The sequence below is a fragment of the Pyrgilauda ruficollis genome, unplaced genomic scaffold, assembly GCF_017590135.1.
Source record: "Pyrgilauda ruficollis isolate IOZ18807 unplaced genomic scaffold, ASM1759013v1 scaffold17, whole genome shotgun sequence".
NCBI lineage: Eukaryota > Metazoa > Chordata > Aves > Passeriformes > Passeridae > Pyrgilauda > Pyrgilauda ruficollis.
Window position 1 is genome coordinate 6,189,967 of NW_024515875.1, and position 16,090 is coordinate 6,206,056.

A 16,090-nucleotide genomic window follows, 5' to 3' on the forward strand; every position below is an offset into this window, starting at 1 on the left:
ATTGAGTCCAACCTTTGGCTGAACACCACCATGTCAAGTAAACCACAGCATTAAGTGCCACATCCAGTCATTTCTTGAGTGCTTCCAGGGATGGTGGCTCCACCACTTCCCTGGGCAGCCCATTGCAATGCTTTACAACCTTTTCAGTGAAAAAAACGTTCCTGTGGTCCAACTTGAACCTCCACTGGCACAGCTTGAGGCCTCCTTCCTCTTGTCCTGTCAGGTCCTCACACTTTTTTTTTTTTTTTTTTGTTTTATTAAAAAGATTCAGTGGAATTCTAATGAAGCACTCCTTTAAGCACCATCTAGAAGCAGTATTTTTGCTTCACAGGATACCTAGACTTTGAAATTTGCTTTTGTTTCACAGTTGAATTAAACACTGCATTGCAAAGTTACCAATGAAACAAAAATAAAAAAATCATTTCAATCAATTGAATGTTGTTTTGACAAAATAATTTTGTTTTGATAGCTACTTTCAGTTTTGACTTAAATTTAATATTAGAACATAAAATACATTTTTGAAATAAAAGTTTGAAACAAATGCATTTCTGTTCCACAAATGCCAAAAAGCTTTATCTGGAAATATGAATAGAAAAAACAAATAAGAATCCTGGAAGTATTTTTTTTTAAATAAACTAGTATTTTCATACAAATAGAATACCAGTAAGTATTTTTTAGTGCTTCTAGTCCCGACCTTCAGTACACTTTAGCGAGCCTCAGAAGCTTGTGATACCTCTACAATACTACCAATATATCAGTGACAATCGAATTCTTATTAAGAATCCAGCTGATATGCTGCTCTTATCCAAGAACTGGTGGAGCTTACTGATGTATGAAAGGTAAGAGGCTTCTTCAGACAGCCAGTTATGTAACAACTAACACATATCTTGTTGGGTCAAGTACCATTCATTCCTGCTGCCATTTGGGGAAGTATCAGAACTAGTTCTGAGCAGGATAAAACAGCAGACTGAGAGCCACAGACAGTCCTACTCCTCCAGAAGAATCTGAAGTGAGGAGAAATGAGGGGAATGTAAGTTGTTTCTGCTCTGCCCTTTAACCTTCAACTTAATTGGTAGAAAAATATAAGAGCAGTTGTGATTAATAAGATATTTAACATCTAAAATTCCTTTAACTGTTTGCTTCACCTACTAAGAAAGATCACTGCTCATACATTTGCAAATTACTAAAATGCAAAATACCATGAAGTCATGTGAAGCTTGACCGAAACTATAAGACAAACCTTGGCCTGAACAGGGAAGAACTGAGGGGTTTCACCCAGATCAGGTAGCAGCAGGAGTGCCAACACATGAAACTGTTCATTTAGGAAGACCAGAAGGAGAGCTGAAGCACAGCACATCATTCCTAGTCATCCCTGGCTGTTTCAGCACCGAGATGCTTATGGGAAGGGCTTGTCTCCCATGCCATTTGGTGAGGGATTTCTGTAACGTGGTCAGAACCTCAGTAAGAACCAAAAAATTTTTGTTTCTTATAAAGTGCATTTCTGAATGCAGTGCTTGGAGAAGAAGTATTCAAACAAGGGTACTGCTTAATTCCCCATGAAAACATTTTTAACCACAACTTGAACCTCCCTACTACAACCAAAGATGCCACACTTGGCAAGACTGAGATGGGCAAAATCTTGGGGAAAACTGTTGGGATTACCTTTCTTGTGGAGTTTTTTAGGTATTAGATTTGGGGAGAGGTATTTGGGAGGAGATAAGAGTGGCTAAAATAAAAGGAGTTTGGCTTGCATATCCTCACCAATAGGTTATTAGCACGGGAGAAAAACACAAAGGCTTGTTCAAAAGCTTGAACTACAATTACTTCTAACAGAGTTTTTCCTGTTGCACACCAAGTAGACTGTCAAATTTGTGTTCTGCATACTGGACCCATGTGCTGACAACAAACAACTTTCCACAATCTGAAAGTAATTGAAAATCCTGCCCTTCATCTTGTGTGCGCCTGCAGCAAAGGCTGCCTGTAACCCTTTCCTAACACTAAGATTTCAGAGGAACTGCCTGAGGAAGATGACTGAATCCTCAACCTACACAAAATAAAAATACAGATACAGAGACCACAGAAGACAAGAAATACCCAAATGCATGTCCATGCCTCAGCATCCTCATCATTAGCATCAATGGTACTTGGGCTCAGATCCACATCAAGTGATAAAGGTTGCCTTTACAAAACAGTGCCTCCTCTGAACGAAGGATTTTCAATCCTTTTACCAGCAGCTTCCCTCTCCCTTAGCTGGTCTTAGTTATTAAAAAAAAAAAAAAAAACAAGAAAACCCCTTCCTCTGCTAAGCATCCCTCCACTCTCTTCTCTTTTAACTTTCTTTGTCTCCCTTCACACCTCCCTGGGTTTGTTGTTTCTAAGCCCATGAACTAACCTGCTCTCTTTGTTCTTTTTTTTTTTTTTTTCCTTCTGTTTGCTTAAAACTCCCAGCCCCAAAAGCAAATTTGGAGAAAACTGGCTTTCTCTAGTTATCCCATTGTTCTTCTCAGGCAAGATCTATTTCAGATGTTTCTATTTCAAATATTTAATGACAGACCTATTCATACAAAGACATGCCAACACCACTCCCCTGTCTCTTTGGCATGATGCAAAGCACAGAAAAAGATTGTCACAAGATACAAGGACTCTGTTAGTCAATAAAATCAAGTTCTAACCCATAAACAGTATGCAGCAGATTCCGTACATTGCCACACTTCCCAGAAGCACAAGCCTGATAAAAAGCAGTTTCAAGAGGAATGCCATGGGCCAGGCTCATCCTTTTAGCACTACCACAGTGGACCTTGGCTGGCTTCCCTTCCAAGAGGGCCTGTAGAGAAGCCAAAGACTGTATTGAGCCTTGGAGAGTTAACTTATTTTTGGGGTCCTGTCTTCACTGCAGTGTTGTTCGTAAGTACAATGCTAATGTTGCCCCCAGCATGACTCCCACCCACAACAGAAGCCTCTTGCTCAAACTAAGTGCTATTTTAAATTGACTCTTTGGCCTAAAAGCAGATTACAAGTGGCAGCCCATGTGTTGTAGTTACCAGTGTCAGTAACACAGTGGGAACTCATCAGTTCTCTAGCTGTGGGTTTAAAGCGCTGATCTGAGATCTTGCCTTGTAACTGGGATCTAGACTAAAAATGCGGAATCTTTATTCCCAGTGATCTGCACTAGGCTCAAGCAGGTGGAGGTGATGGTCAGACATTAATAATCTGCTTCTCCTCTCCTCAGTCTCGCAGTACATTCTGACAAAGAAATTCTCCACATTTGCAGAGGAAACTGCATGTCCACAAATCAGGGTTGGGCAGAGAACCCCTACAAACACCAGTCTGCAACCTTGCTGTAACAAACTGAGTCAACACAGCTAAAACAATACCAGCGATAATCACTTTTACCCACTACCTCTGTCTGCCCAAGCCATTGTTTGGAGTGAGGACGGCTTTTTGCAAGTCCCTTAGAGTCACCATCTGTGAAACAGAGCACAGCTGCACCAACAGGAGACATGAACACAGATTTTAGCTTTGTGTGAATTGCAGGTCTTACGAATACAGTCAAAAGCATTTTAAGGCGCACGTGGCATGTGAGAGCAAGTTAAGGTGTCCATAGTCAGTTGCTGTGTGGCACTCCAAACTCTTGCTTATTGACTGTTACCTACATGATCCTTCTCTTCACTCTAATAAATTGGCATGAGATGAGCAAATCTAAGTACTGGCAACTAACACAAACCACCACAAAAGTGGCCATATTGTCATCTGAACATCTCATGCTCTACTTTATTTACAGTCTCCAGGACTGTAATCCCAGCTGGTAGTTTTAATCAGTAGTGAATGTACTTTCACAACAAATTGGACCTTCTCCTTCTTGGGCATCAGAGATCCCTTCCACAGATGACTGTGGATTATGAAGAGACAAATTTTGGGGATGTTGGGCAGACAGTTTTCTCATATCACATATCTGAAAAGCTAGCATCACTCTGGCTCACAAGAGGACTTGGCAGCAAGTCAGACTATGACTATCCAGAAGACTCTTCCCTCAGTGTAAGAGTAGGAAGGTACATAAAGGAAACTTGCAACAAAGCACAGATAATTCTATTTAGAAGTCAATACAAAATTGTGGACTACAAGACCAGCTGCAGGAGCTGTCTTTTTCTTGTGAGTTTTGAGCCAAAACATGGGATAACACGGCAAGCACCATCAGAGAGTGTAAATATCTACTCTTGCTTTTCCCAGTCTGTTGCCACTAGCAAATGCCTTACTACGAAACTCCAAGTGCAGTAGGGTTTTAAGAGCCTTTTTCGTCTCTTTGCTCTGGGATTTTTCTTTTCTTGGCTGTAACTAGTTGTAACCAGTTGTGAATAAGTCGTTATCCCTCTGTGCAACTCACAGCAACTAAAAGAAACCAGTGTCATTATGCAATTAAAAAAAAAAAAAAAAAAAAAGAAAAAGAAAAGAAAAATAAAAAAGAAAAGTTTTGTTTTATGGTTAATTATCCATGGTCTATTTACAAAATAAATCAACCCATTGTGCACCACCAGGATTTGTGGCCTCATTTGAACTTTGCTTTTCATTAATCACTTTAAAAATAAAAGCTAACTAGTTGGTTCTTTTCTTCATTTTGGTTTATTACTTGCATCTGGGTATAAATTGAAAAAATGGTGAAAGAACAAAGTATGGATTATTCACTCTCAGTTTCATGACTTACATGATCTCAGTCTTGTCTTTCTCCACGTGCCTAAACAGATGCACAGTCCAAAAATTCCAACATTCTGTAAGAAATGTAATCACAAGAAGATTGAAATATTTTTTATACTCAAACTCTGAGTTATAAAAAAAATCATAGCAAAAAGCTTGCCTTAAGAAACAAAAAGGTGGGCGAGCATCTACAAACATATTTAAGCTACTGAAGGAGGCAAATGAAATTACACATGTAGACATCCAAGTAATACACAAATGTTTGTGACAGCTGAGTACAAGGCTATTTTGTTTAGACAAAATCTACTTGCAGGCAGGCTGGAGAAGGCAGAAAATGGATATCTGACTTCTTTACGGTGCTTACAGTTTATACAAGAAACCAGAAATATTTTTTCTGAAAATGGTTTAATTATGTAAGAAGTTTAGCTCTTGTCCCTATGAGATAGCAGAAGACGACTGAATTTCTGAAAACTAGCCAATGGAGAGGCTGGAAAAGGACATTTTTAGCTTCTCTTTTAATAAAACCGAACTAACTGTAATGGCACTTATTTCATTCTGACAGGAAATAAGATACATATTAGCATAACAGTGAAATTCTTAACTAAGAAAGACTGAACAATTTATTTGTCTCCACTATGAACTGTTCAAGTAAAACTGAAAAATAAGAAAGGGTGATAAACATACATGATAGAAGTATATACAATGACAGTATATGAAAATGCCATTCCTCCTTTTTTTTTTCTTTTTCTTTACCAGCCACCCTTAAGTGTCCTTTGCTTTCACTATGGCAAACAGAAGGTCAGAGTGCTCCACTTAACCCCTAATGAAATGCTACAGAGGAAGCTGGGCTGTCTGGTCGTCAAAAAATGTGATTTTGTTGAACTCCAGACTACAACTTTTTATTTCTAAACTCCTGACCTGGATACAAGTATAAAGGTGCTTGAACTTACCCAAGAGGCATATCTTAGAAACTAAGACAAAGAACTGAAGCTAAGAAATTGGATTATTAATACTACATATTATTACTAATAGGAGCTCTGAAAGGTAATTTTTGCTTGCCTGTTGATGTGAAAAAGGACTGTAGAAATTTGAAAAGTTAAAGAAACCCACTGCCTCCTCCTCCACTTTGCAGATGGCTGAGATGCTTTAACTTTCACTTCCAAACGTAAATTAGCTCCTACTTTAATGAAAGTAAAAATTTAAAGCTGCCTCCACCTGATTGCAAAGCACAGCGGCCGGCCGGGCTGGGAGGCTGGACAGGTTTTCAAATAAAAGAAAAAACCTCTTTAAACGACTCCTCGTATGAATGCCTGCCCTTGCAGCAGCAAGCTGTGGCTCTACAGCCGCTTTGCATTATAAATGCTAAATTGGGAAATGTTTAACATTCTTTGTTTAATCTTTGCAGTATAAAGAAAAAACAGCTGATTCTCAGAAACATGACAGCCTGAGGAACCATTGGTGATCCGCCTCCCCCTTCCTCAAAGCAGAACAGGCCATTTCCAGCCTCAGCGGCGACTGATGCTTTGTAATCAGGAATGTATATTTGGATGGAACCTAGAAGATGGGATTGAAACTTTGTCATTTTTTTGTTCCAGTGGTGTAAGGGGCCGAAGGCAACCAAGATATTTAATAAAAAGTCTGAAGAGAAAAACAGTTTAAGAAATAGATGTAGTGGAAACGATGGACAAAGGTGGTTCCAGATGCTTTCTGCACTGTTTTCTGTTAATATCTTTTCACAGTCCTTCCATGAAGGAGAGCATCATTATTTATTTTGATTTAAAACATTATCAACTGAGTGTATTTTTCTCTTGTTCACAGTAGAGTCAAAGCAGCGAGTCCATCTATTCTGCTGCAACCAGTCACATATAAATCAGCACAAACTGGGGAGCGAGCAATCCTCTCAGCTGCTTACACAGACAAACTCTCTTTGTATCTTGTCTCTGCAAGAACTTCCCTAAAGGGGTGTTTCATCACGTGTCCAAAAAGTCACACAAGTCAGAGGTTTCTTTGGTTGAAATTATGAAGTAATACCTCAAATCAAGTCCCCACAGAAACTGAACTAACTGAAATGTTTAGGTTTTTTTTACAAGATTTTACCCTGAAGCACACTTTCCAGATCATCAAGTCCAGCTCCCTGCTCTCATTTACTACAGATATTAAAGGTCATTTCTTAAAGGGTTGTTTTTAAGGCTTTGCATCGGCAAGGTGAAGAGCGCTTAAACATCCTCCCCACCCCAGCCATGAGCACTGAGTGACAAGACCAGACATCCAGGGAACAAATCCATGAGCAAACGAGGATGCTCTCCTTCGCCACAGGGGTTCTGACAGACAGCCCAGAACATCCTCTCCTGGGGCTCCCCGACGGAGGCACTCAGTCCAAACAGAGCCCTTGCTTGTTTTAGTGACAACACGAAAACATTAACACAGTACAGAGACAAAAGTAAAGAGCATCCAGGTGCCGGCCCTGCTGGAGGCACGGCACACACACCCTGAACCCCTCCCCAGCGCCGGGCTCGGGCGAGTGACCCTTCCCTGCAGGTGCCACTGCCCACCTGCACACAGGGGTTAAACGGCAGGGCAAGAACACACAGGCTCCCTCCCGGAGAAAGGAACCAGCTGCCTTGCTCGCCGTGAATGTGGAAGATAACAGCTTTGGAAAGGAGGGCTGCAGGAACATTCAGGGCAGCTAGGCCTGATGCTTTTGTTAAAATTACTCAAAAACATTGCTTCTTGCAGCATTTCCTAGGGACTTCTGCAAGGCAAAAAAGACCAGTGGAACTACTGAAGGCGCTAGCAATGAATTACTGATAGTGAAGGACACAAAATTGTCATAAACTTCAACCAAAGTGTGAGAGTTGCAAAAACGACTGTTCTGAGGAAGGGAGGGAGGGAGGAAGGAAACCTTGCAGAATAATTGCTAGATAAAAAGCCTACCATAGCTAATTCAGCACATTGCTGGATACAGCAAAATAATTTAGCTAGCTATTTTTCAAATATACCCAACCCTAAGTATGTGTCAAGGAAGAGAAATAATGAAATTTTGAAATAAAAATTAATGTAGAGCTCTTTTCATTTTTGTTGCTGTTTTTAAATCTTCAGGGTTCATATTTAACCTTTTCTCTAAAATAACAAACTTGAATTTAAGAAAACTAAGGCACAGATCTTCACAGAGACAGGACTCAAACAGCTTATGTTTAAAAATAAAATAGCAGAGTCTTTTTAAGTTGTGAAGTGAAGACTTATTCATTAAAACTGAATATTAACATCTCATTTGAGAAACTGTTCGAACCATCCCTTTTGCCTATTTTGCCTATGAATTTAGGCAGACAGAAGTTTCACAGGTTGCATGTCTAGCATCTGGTCAAGTCAAATCACCCTCTCCTCCATAAATTAAAATTAGATTTCCATTCTGCAGAACACACAAAATTCCCTCATTCTGGTTGCTGTTCAACAGTGCATATATAACCAGAGTTTTAGCAGCAGGCATTTACAAGGGCTTTTCCCTTTTTAAATTAGAAAATACTCAGGAAATAATTAAATGTTTGTTTGACCATTAAGGAAGGTCAGTGTCTTGATAGCTGCCCACCCAAGCATACATACCAAAGCTGGGGACTGAAGACCTGGGAAGTTAGGGGCAACCCAGTGACACGCAGAGAAATGTCTCAGTAACTGAAAAGCAAGCAGATGCCTTTAAGAGGGGAAATTGCTAGTCTTCAAAAGTTATCAGGTTTTGTACACCTATTCCAAATAAGTCTCCCATTGCAATCAGTGCCGACAAAAAATTTACAGACTGAGACTCTGAAAAGACAAGCAGAAAGTAATTTTCACTCAAAGACAAATGATCACTCTTTTGATTAAGTCAAACACTGAACTCATTACTGAGCATGTTCTCTGTAAAGTTACACCATTTACATCTTCCAAGCATTTTATAAAGGGCTGACAGCTACGAGGGACACCAGGATAAGGGATTTTAAGGAGGTTACTCTCCTCCACCACATGCAACTATGTTATAAACTACTATTGATATGCTGATTCAGCCACACCCTACAATTACATAGGTTTTCAGGCCCTATAATTCCTACAGGATACTCTTCCAGAATTTAATCATCTGATGACCAAGGTTATTTTCATTTATATATTGTCATTATATTATATAGGGTTATTGAATCTTATATATGGTTGGTGCCCACAGTTTGGTCTGTGGGGCAACACCGGCCTGAAATTTAAATAATTTTTTAACCTCTACAAAATATTTCAATGCCTTCTCCCTATGTATCTGAATTGATTTTATAAGCACTAATAAAACAGGTTTAGAATACTTCTGAAAGGCACAATAGAACAGTATCTGCCAGTATAATCCCTAAGTGATTCTTTACTGAGACATAAATAGAGGCAGAAGAAGTTTTCATCGCCCAGAGCCAAAGCAAGGGCTGGTTTCAGAATCCAGGTGTTCCAATACATTTCTGAATATATGTGTACTCCCCAGTTTGGTGAAATATATTTACACAGATTAAAACATAGTTACAGAGCTCAAAATATTTTACTTCCTGTTTTCACAAAACCCTGTTTCATTTAAAGCTTGTCTCAGGGATCACTGTTGAAAGATGTCAGCTTCAATTTTTTTTTTTTTTTCTATTATGACTGAAGTGGGCATAATTCACATGCAGACTCATTTTATGGCTCTTTTCTAATGCCAGAAAAACACTTTAAAATAACAGGATTGAGCCCTATAACTTTAGAATTGACCTAATAGACTCCTGACATCATATCAACAGAATTAGTAGCATTACACTGGGGAAGAATCTGTCCAAGAATGTGCACACAGATAAGAACGATTCGTAAAGGGCAGAAGAAAACAAACCTTGACACAATGCTCACAACCACAAACAGGTCAGATCCTCAGAGGATACAACTAGGAATAAATTGGTTGCAATAGCTACAGGAATAAATTCTTCCTGTAGTATGAACAGAAAAGAAAGAATGAACTTTTCTTTATTACTGACCCATTTCTTCCCTTTCTTGAAGCAGAAGAATGCCTCCTTTTTTCTTTTTTCTTTTTTCTTTTTTAATTATTATTTTAGCAGGGCTATATGTACTTTTTCTTGCATTTGACAGAAGTAAATTAAAATACCCCCACCAATTCTAATTAGAAGAATCTCTGGATCTTTATGGACATCAGTCACTTAAAACAGAAATTAATAAAGTTCAACAGAACCTAAAATGTCACTGTTCTTCTGCACTTGCTGCTGTTACACAGAGACTGACCTGACACTTGTATTAAGGTCGGGAGAAAAAAGGGAAAAAGCTTTCATTGTATACATCCAAAAGTTGGAGGGAGGGGGAGAAGAGAGAGGAGGAGAGAAGCAGAAACACTGTGCAGAAGCCAGGGATGAGCCAGAGCACACTGTGACAAGAAAATACTCAATAAGAATTCCTCCAGCCAAAACCAGATCTTAAATAGATCCATTGTCTTCCAGCCTGAAGCCCTTAAAAAGGCTCAAAATTAAAGTCTGTGGCTGTGGGCACCCAGTCGTTCTTTCCTTTCATCAGGATTTGCAGGTTTTAATACAATCTGTCATCAGGAAAAGCAGTAGAGCTGTACAGTCCAGAGAGGTAACAAAAGCAAAAGGCAGGCGAGAGTTACATAACTGGCTTTTTACATAAATATTACATTGAGAGATATTTTGCTTTTCAGAAAGGAAAAAAAAAGATTAAAAAAAAAAAAAGCTCAAACTAATGTCAGAGAATTCAATCCAACTTCACTTACTCGTCCCTCTTTCACTTTGCTACATGTATCAAAAGCTGAATTGAGGTGTTTCTTTTTCTTTTTTCATTACGACTAAACAAATAACCAATTCAGCCTTAAACACTTCATAACAGATTGTCTTGTATTACCTGAGAAGTGCACCACATCATGGAAGCTGGAAAAAAGTCTTATTTTCAAGCATAAGCAAGCCTGCCTTGCTTATCTGCAGCACGGGGCAATTAGAAATGACCATGGATGTTAAACAAGCTCGCCTCTGTACTGTCTGAGAAAAGGGAAAAAAACCCTGTAAGTCTCCCCATCTGTTACTTCCCTTTTTTTTTTTTTTTTTTCCCTCTCTTTGGCTGTAGAAAAGCAAAATTATGCAAGAGCTTTTGAATGTAAAGCCTGTGTGTGCTTTTTCCCTTTTTGTCTCCGTGTACACGGTATGTGCTATTGCGTAACCCAGCACGGAGTGGGCGGTGAGCGTTTACTACTGACTTACACACTACTCCTCGCACCGAGCAGCCAGACACGCGCAAAGCAGCGCGCAGAGGTGCCACGGACGTGCACTCAAGGCATGTGCCACGGACAGAGGGAAGCCAAGCATGTAAAAACAGAACTGCGCCTTTCTGAACTAAATGCAATTTTCCCCAACCTTTTTGTTTTCGTGCCCTTTGGTAAAAGAGCAGATTCATAACAAATCCCACAAATAGCTCTGCCCAAAAGTAAGGTTTCCCTCCCACACAGCCATGCCCAAATCCTATTAGAAACTACAAAAACCTACCAATGAATGCCATTGTGACACTTCTTGTGCCAGGTATAAAGATGCCTAGCAAGCTCTTACTGATCATGAAGGTCCATTAAGGTTACAAAGAGAAGTCTTTTTTTAAGTAATACTATACATGAACCTTTTACTAATTTCTTTAGGACCTGCTTTAGGCTTTCAGGAGCACAGAAATCATAGACTATGCATAGGATGCAATACAAAACCTTGGCTTTTTTGAGATGATTTGGTACAATTGAAATATGAGAATTAGAGACCAGAAACAAGGGAAGTTCAACCTATTTTGTTATCTTATTAAACCTGCCAAAATATTCACGTTGTTCTCTCTTTTCCACACACCCAGAGTCATCAGTTTAGACAGACAGACCTCTAGCTCATTAATGAGAATAATTTTGAGTCAGTAGAGAGAATGTTCTCATTCACACAGGTGAATGCCTATCACGTTGCTGAATCCTTTGCCTCCAAGCTGAGACATGGCTGGGCAGATTTTGCCTGCTCCCACTTGACACTAGGCCCTACAAAGCAAGGGAACACCACCAGGATGGCACAACACTGGACTCCTGGGCATCCATTTATTTATTGGGTGTGGGATTTCTCTAATGAAGTCAGTGGGATTTCAAAGCATGATAAGACTCTTTAAAGGATGCTGAAAGACTGAAGACTAAAAGGAAGTTTATTACAAGCCACAGCAGACACTGAGCCTCGTACCAGAAATGAAACTGAGTGTGCTGATTAAGGAAAAAATATAAAATAATCAAGAAAGCAAGTATCAATGCTCTTAAAACTGCACTTGCATTATCTTTACTGGAAAACACACATTCCCCATATTATCTTCTTCAGATTGTGTTTAAAAGGCAACATGTTTTTTCTTCACAGATCTGACATCGTACATTTTTACAGGTCCTAAAATAGCACAGTGAGCAAACAAAAATTCCATGTTATAAGACAGGCAAACCCTATTTTAAGGAAATTACACAGATATGCAATGTTTCTGACTATTCTGTTTATTTTTTTTTCTTTTACCCAGGTCCACATCTACTAACATGGTATTATCAGCCAGCATGCAGTCGGGATCTCTGTCAGGCTGTTAGGAAAAGAAAACATTCATTCACTGTCTTGCACATGCTTATTCATTTTGTTTGCACATAACTGGAATCGCATTGAAATTACCCAGAAATGTTTTACACAAAAAGTCACGTGCAGCCTAACTAGTCTGATTTGTCTTAAAATGAAACTGACCCTTAAAGGAAAAGAATAAGGTCTTCATTAAATGGCACCTAGTCATGCAACCTGAATTAAGCACTCACTAATACAGACGGGGCCAACTCAAAACATGCTCAGGCATATTTCCTTTGCTCACCAGGGGAATGCTGGGGGAGAGAAATGAGACCCAGAAGGCAAACTCTACTTCCCTGTCATGCAGCCACTAGAAATGATGCTCCACAAGCAAACTTTGAGTGATGCTATGCAAAGTGAGAATTGCATGAAGGCTGAACCAGAGGACCAGCACATTAAACAATGAAAGCCTGCACTTTTCTGCCAAGACTGCACGTGACAAAGAACATATTTTTCAGTGCCATTTATACACTTAGTCTTGATGTTTAGTATATCCTCATCTTATGGGATGCAACTTACAAGTACAAAATGCTTTATAGGATATTATACAAATAGATACAGAAAGAGACTCAAGAAAAAACAGCTGAAGGGAGACAAGCTCAGATATTGGTAAGGACAGCTCCAACGCTGCTCTGCTTGCTTTATCATTGTCCAGAGTACACCTATTTTTAAGCCCTTGTTAGCATGTCAGATTCTAAGCAACTAGCTGTGGACTCTACAGATCAGATTCAAACAGAGATCTGATTCACCTAAAAATATGAGGACACAAATAAGGGAGTTCAAAGCTGGTATATTCTGTTCTTGAGGGCTACCAAGTGAAGCTGAATAAAGTTTCCATTATAACCCACTTGCCTCCAATCACTCAAAAATGTTGGAAACCTCACTACACAAATTTTCTGCTCCTAACGTTTACCTAATCTTAAATTTCACAAAAACTTGAATAAACAAAAGTTCATCTGTTTTGCACACACAGAATGGGAAAAGACATCCAGAGATTTAAGGGAAAAAGAGAGAGCTGAAACTATCTATAGAAAAAGCACAGAAAACAACAGGAAATACAAATGGACTCAAAGTCAATACTGGCTAGATTTCTTTCAAGAAAAAGGTTTCTACTCTGATGAAAATACTTCAACTTTTAAAATTATACACACCTACAAAATCCTACCAGACCTTTTATGAATACCATCTTGGATACATATTTAGGCCAAAAAAACCTAAAACCCCACCCATGTGGGTGCTAAAACCCTTGTATTTGTATCTAATTGTGTATTACATTCTTTAATGTCTCTGAAAGATGCACTCCCTACAAGGGAACATAGCTACAAAGTAATCTTATTTTTCACTATGTTAGCTGGTTTGGATAGATTTTTTGGGTTTTGATTCATGAAACACATTAATAGCAGATGCCTTTTGCATGTATCAAAGATACTACAGCTCTGTATTTGCAGAAAAACAATGTGACTTCTTATTAAAGACTATCATAAGGGAGAAACTAAGGTTATAAACAAGTTATTACTCTAGGATTTCACGACTTTATATGTAAGCTTAATGTTTCTCAAAACAGATTCTGTATTTTTAATGACTGTAGGAGAACATAAGCCCAGTGCTGGGTTGCCATGGGCTTTTAATGGCAAATTGAATAATAAAAAAATATTAAAATGATAGAGACAAAACCAAAATATACTAGGGATGCTTGCCAACTGTTCCTGCTAGTTAAAGAATCAATAAACCTTTGCGGACCTTGTGCAACGTGACTTCACTTGCAACAAAAGTAATTCCCAACAAGAATGCTTTTCTTGGCAATTTACCTTTACTTTTTTCCTACCAACTTCCCTTTCACATGAACCTTTTGGACTCCACTGTTTTGGAATGACCATGACACAGCAGAAGTTTCTAAACTTTCCCCACCCCTCAGCTAACCTATTAAACATGTGCAGTGGTGCTATTTCCTAATGTTTCCTACAGACTGATATATTTCCAAGAGGGTTTTGGTCAACATGAATGGCAGTAAAATTGGCAAAGAATCAGAAAGCAAAGTCCAAGGAGACTAGAAAATAACTATGAAAAAATGGTCTCTGGATAGTTTTGCCATGTCTGCCAGAACCAAAAAGAATAGAGGTTATGTCAGTGTTTCCATAATAAACATCAGTTTTCAAGATTATAACTCAGCTGCAAAGATCTGATCCAGACTGAAATCAACACATGTGGGGTTTTAGATCAAGAGTAAATTTTTTCTTTAAACTTATATTTCCCCTGCTGCAAAAGCAATCTAATGTTATAATTTAATCTGGTAAGTAATTACTAATTTATTAGAATTAGGGAGAGGAAGCAGAAAACAAAATTCAGAATTCACAGTAAATGCTTTCTGGGATTGCATAATTTTCCTTGCAGATATTCCCTGTGAGATTTTGAAAAGACCATATTTCTAAAGTAATTGTTGGATCAGTATAATCCTCGTCCAACAAACCTTAATATCTGTTTTGCTCCCTAAAAGCAACATCTTGTTTTGAGGCAAGTGTGACTTTTATACTGTGCAGCAGACACAGGGAAATATCAGGAGGGATTCAGAAGAATTTACAGGATAGGCCAGTTAATTTTTGAAGTACTGTAATTTATCACATTACTTCACTTCCACCACTCCTAAAACACACAGGTTTCATCCTGGGGGAGCCTGAATAACTCAAGGATATTCAGACAATGGGTAGATCACACACCTGAGGCATCCCTGAAGCGCAGAGGGCACTGGGAGGTGTAAGAGCTGTGCCCAGAGGTGAGAGCATCCTCCAGCCCAGAGGCTGGAGCTGCTGCTGCCAAAGCCTGCACGAGCCAGCACCTGAACCCAGGCTGCAGCTCCCTGTTTCATGAAGCTTTATCACTAGCTCAGGGACAAGAGGAAGTGCCTGTATCAGTATCATTTCCCACAGCTTCTCATTGTTCATATACACATGACTTCAAACTCCTCTTTGAGTTCGATTCAAGTAGCTCAACGGATACAGTAAAAACAGGCACCTTCACAGGACACTTCATGGGGATTGAAAATCCAATTTCCAAGAAGCACTTAGGTAATAGGAAACTGTAAACTGAGTTTGTTAAAATATACCTGGAAGAGTTTACTTTCAGTTATCAAATCTGAGCAGAAAATGGCTTGCACCAAACCAAGTAATTATTTCAGGAGCAAAACCCAGATATTCTGAGCTGCCTTTTTGTTTTTTTATCTGCAGGGAAAAATTATTTTAAACTAGATACTTCAGGAAAACCTGCATTACATGAGTTAAATACCACAGTAAGCCTTTCACCACTTGACATGTTAATTTTCTGTCTTTGGTTCTGTTTTGTCATACTAAGTATGGCTCGTCCGAATATGAATATACACATGCTGGTGTTTGCCTTTCCTCTGCTTTGCTGCAAGTTCCTCGGAATGCTGAAACTTCACAATACTCATCAGTCAGTCAGTTTATTTTGAACACAAATAAATTAAGAACAAGTGAATTTTTGTAACACAACACAAAACATCGTTAGCAGTATTTCCTCCTGTTATCTATTCATTTTTACTCAGGACTGTCAGAGCACCCTGTACAAAAAGACAGACTCTTATGAACATCCTGCCCTGTGAGCAGTTCCAGTGGAATCATGACACCGATTAACCAAACAAGGTATTATTCAACTACCCAGCTCTGTGATATATTTACTATTAATTCAACTCACAAATGGGAAAATAAGTTCATAGATTCTAAACAATTTCTGCAGGTTCTCAC

General features: G+C 39.0%; 1 protein-coding gene across 13 annotated transcripts in view; it reads right to left on the reverse strand.

Annotated features, from left to right (window-relative positions):
• ZBTB20 (zinc finger and BTB domain containing 20) overlaps positions 1–16,090 on the reverse strand; it is a 474,871-nt gene that overhangs the window by 230,572 nt on the left and 228,209 nt on the right. For 11 of the 13 annotated variants that reach the window (XM_041463801.1, XM_041463807.1, XM_041463806.1 and 8 more), the window contains one exon: positions 4,700–4,763. The exons of the other annotated variants lie outside the window; for them this stretch is intronic. The gene's annotated coding sequence lies outside the window, so the exon portion shown is untranslated. The remainder of the gene's footprint in view (positions 1–4,699; positions 4,764–16,090) is intronic. 13 annotated transcript variants of the gene reach the window in all.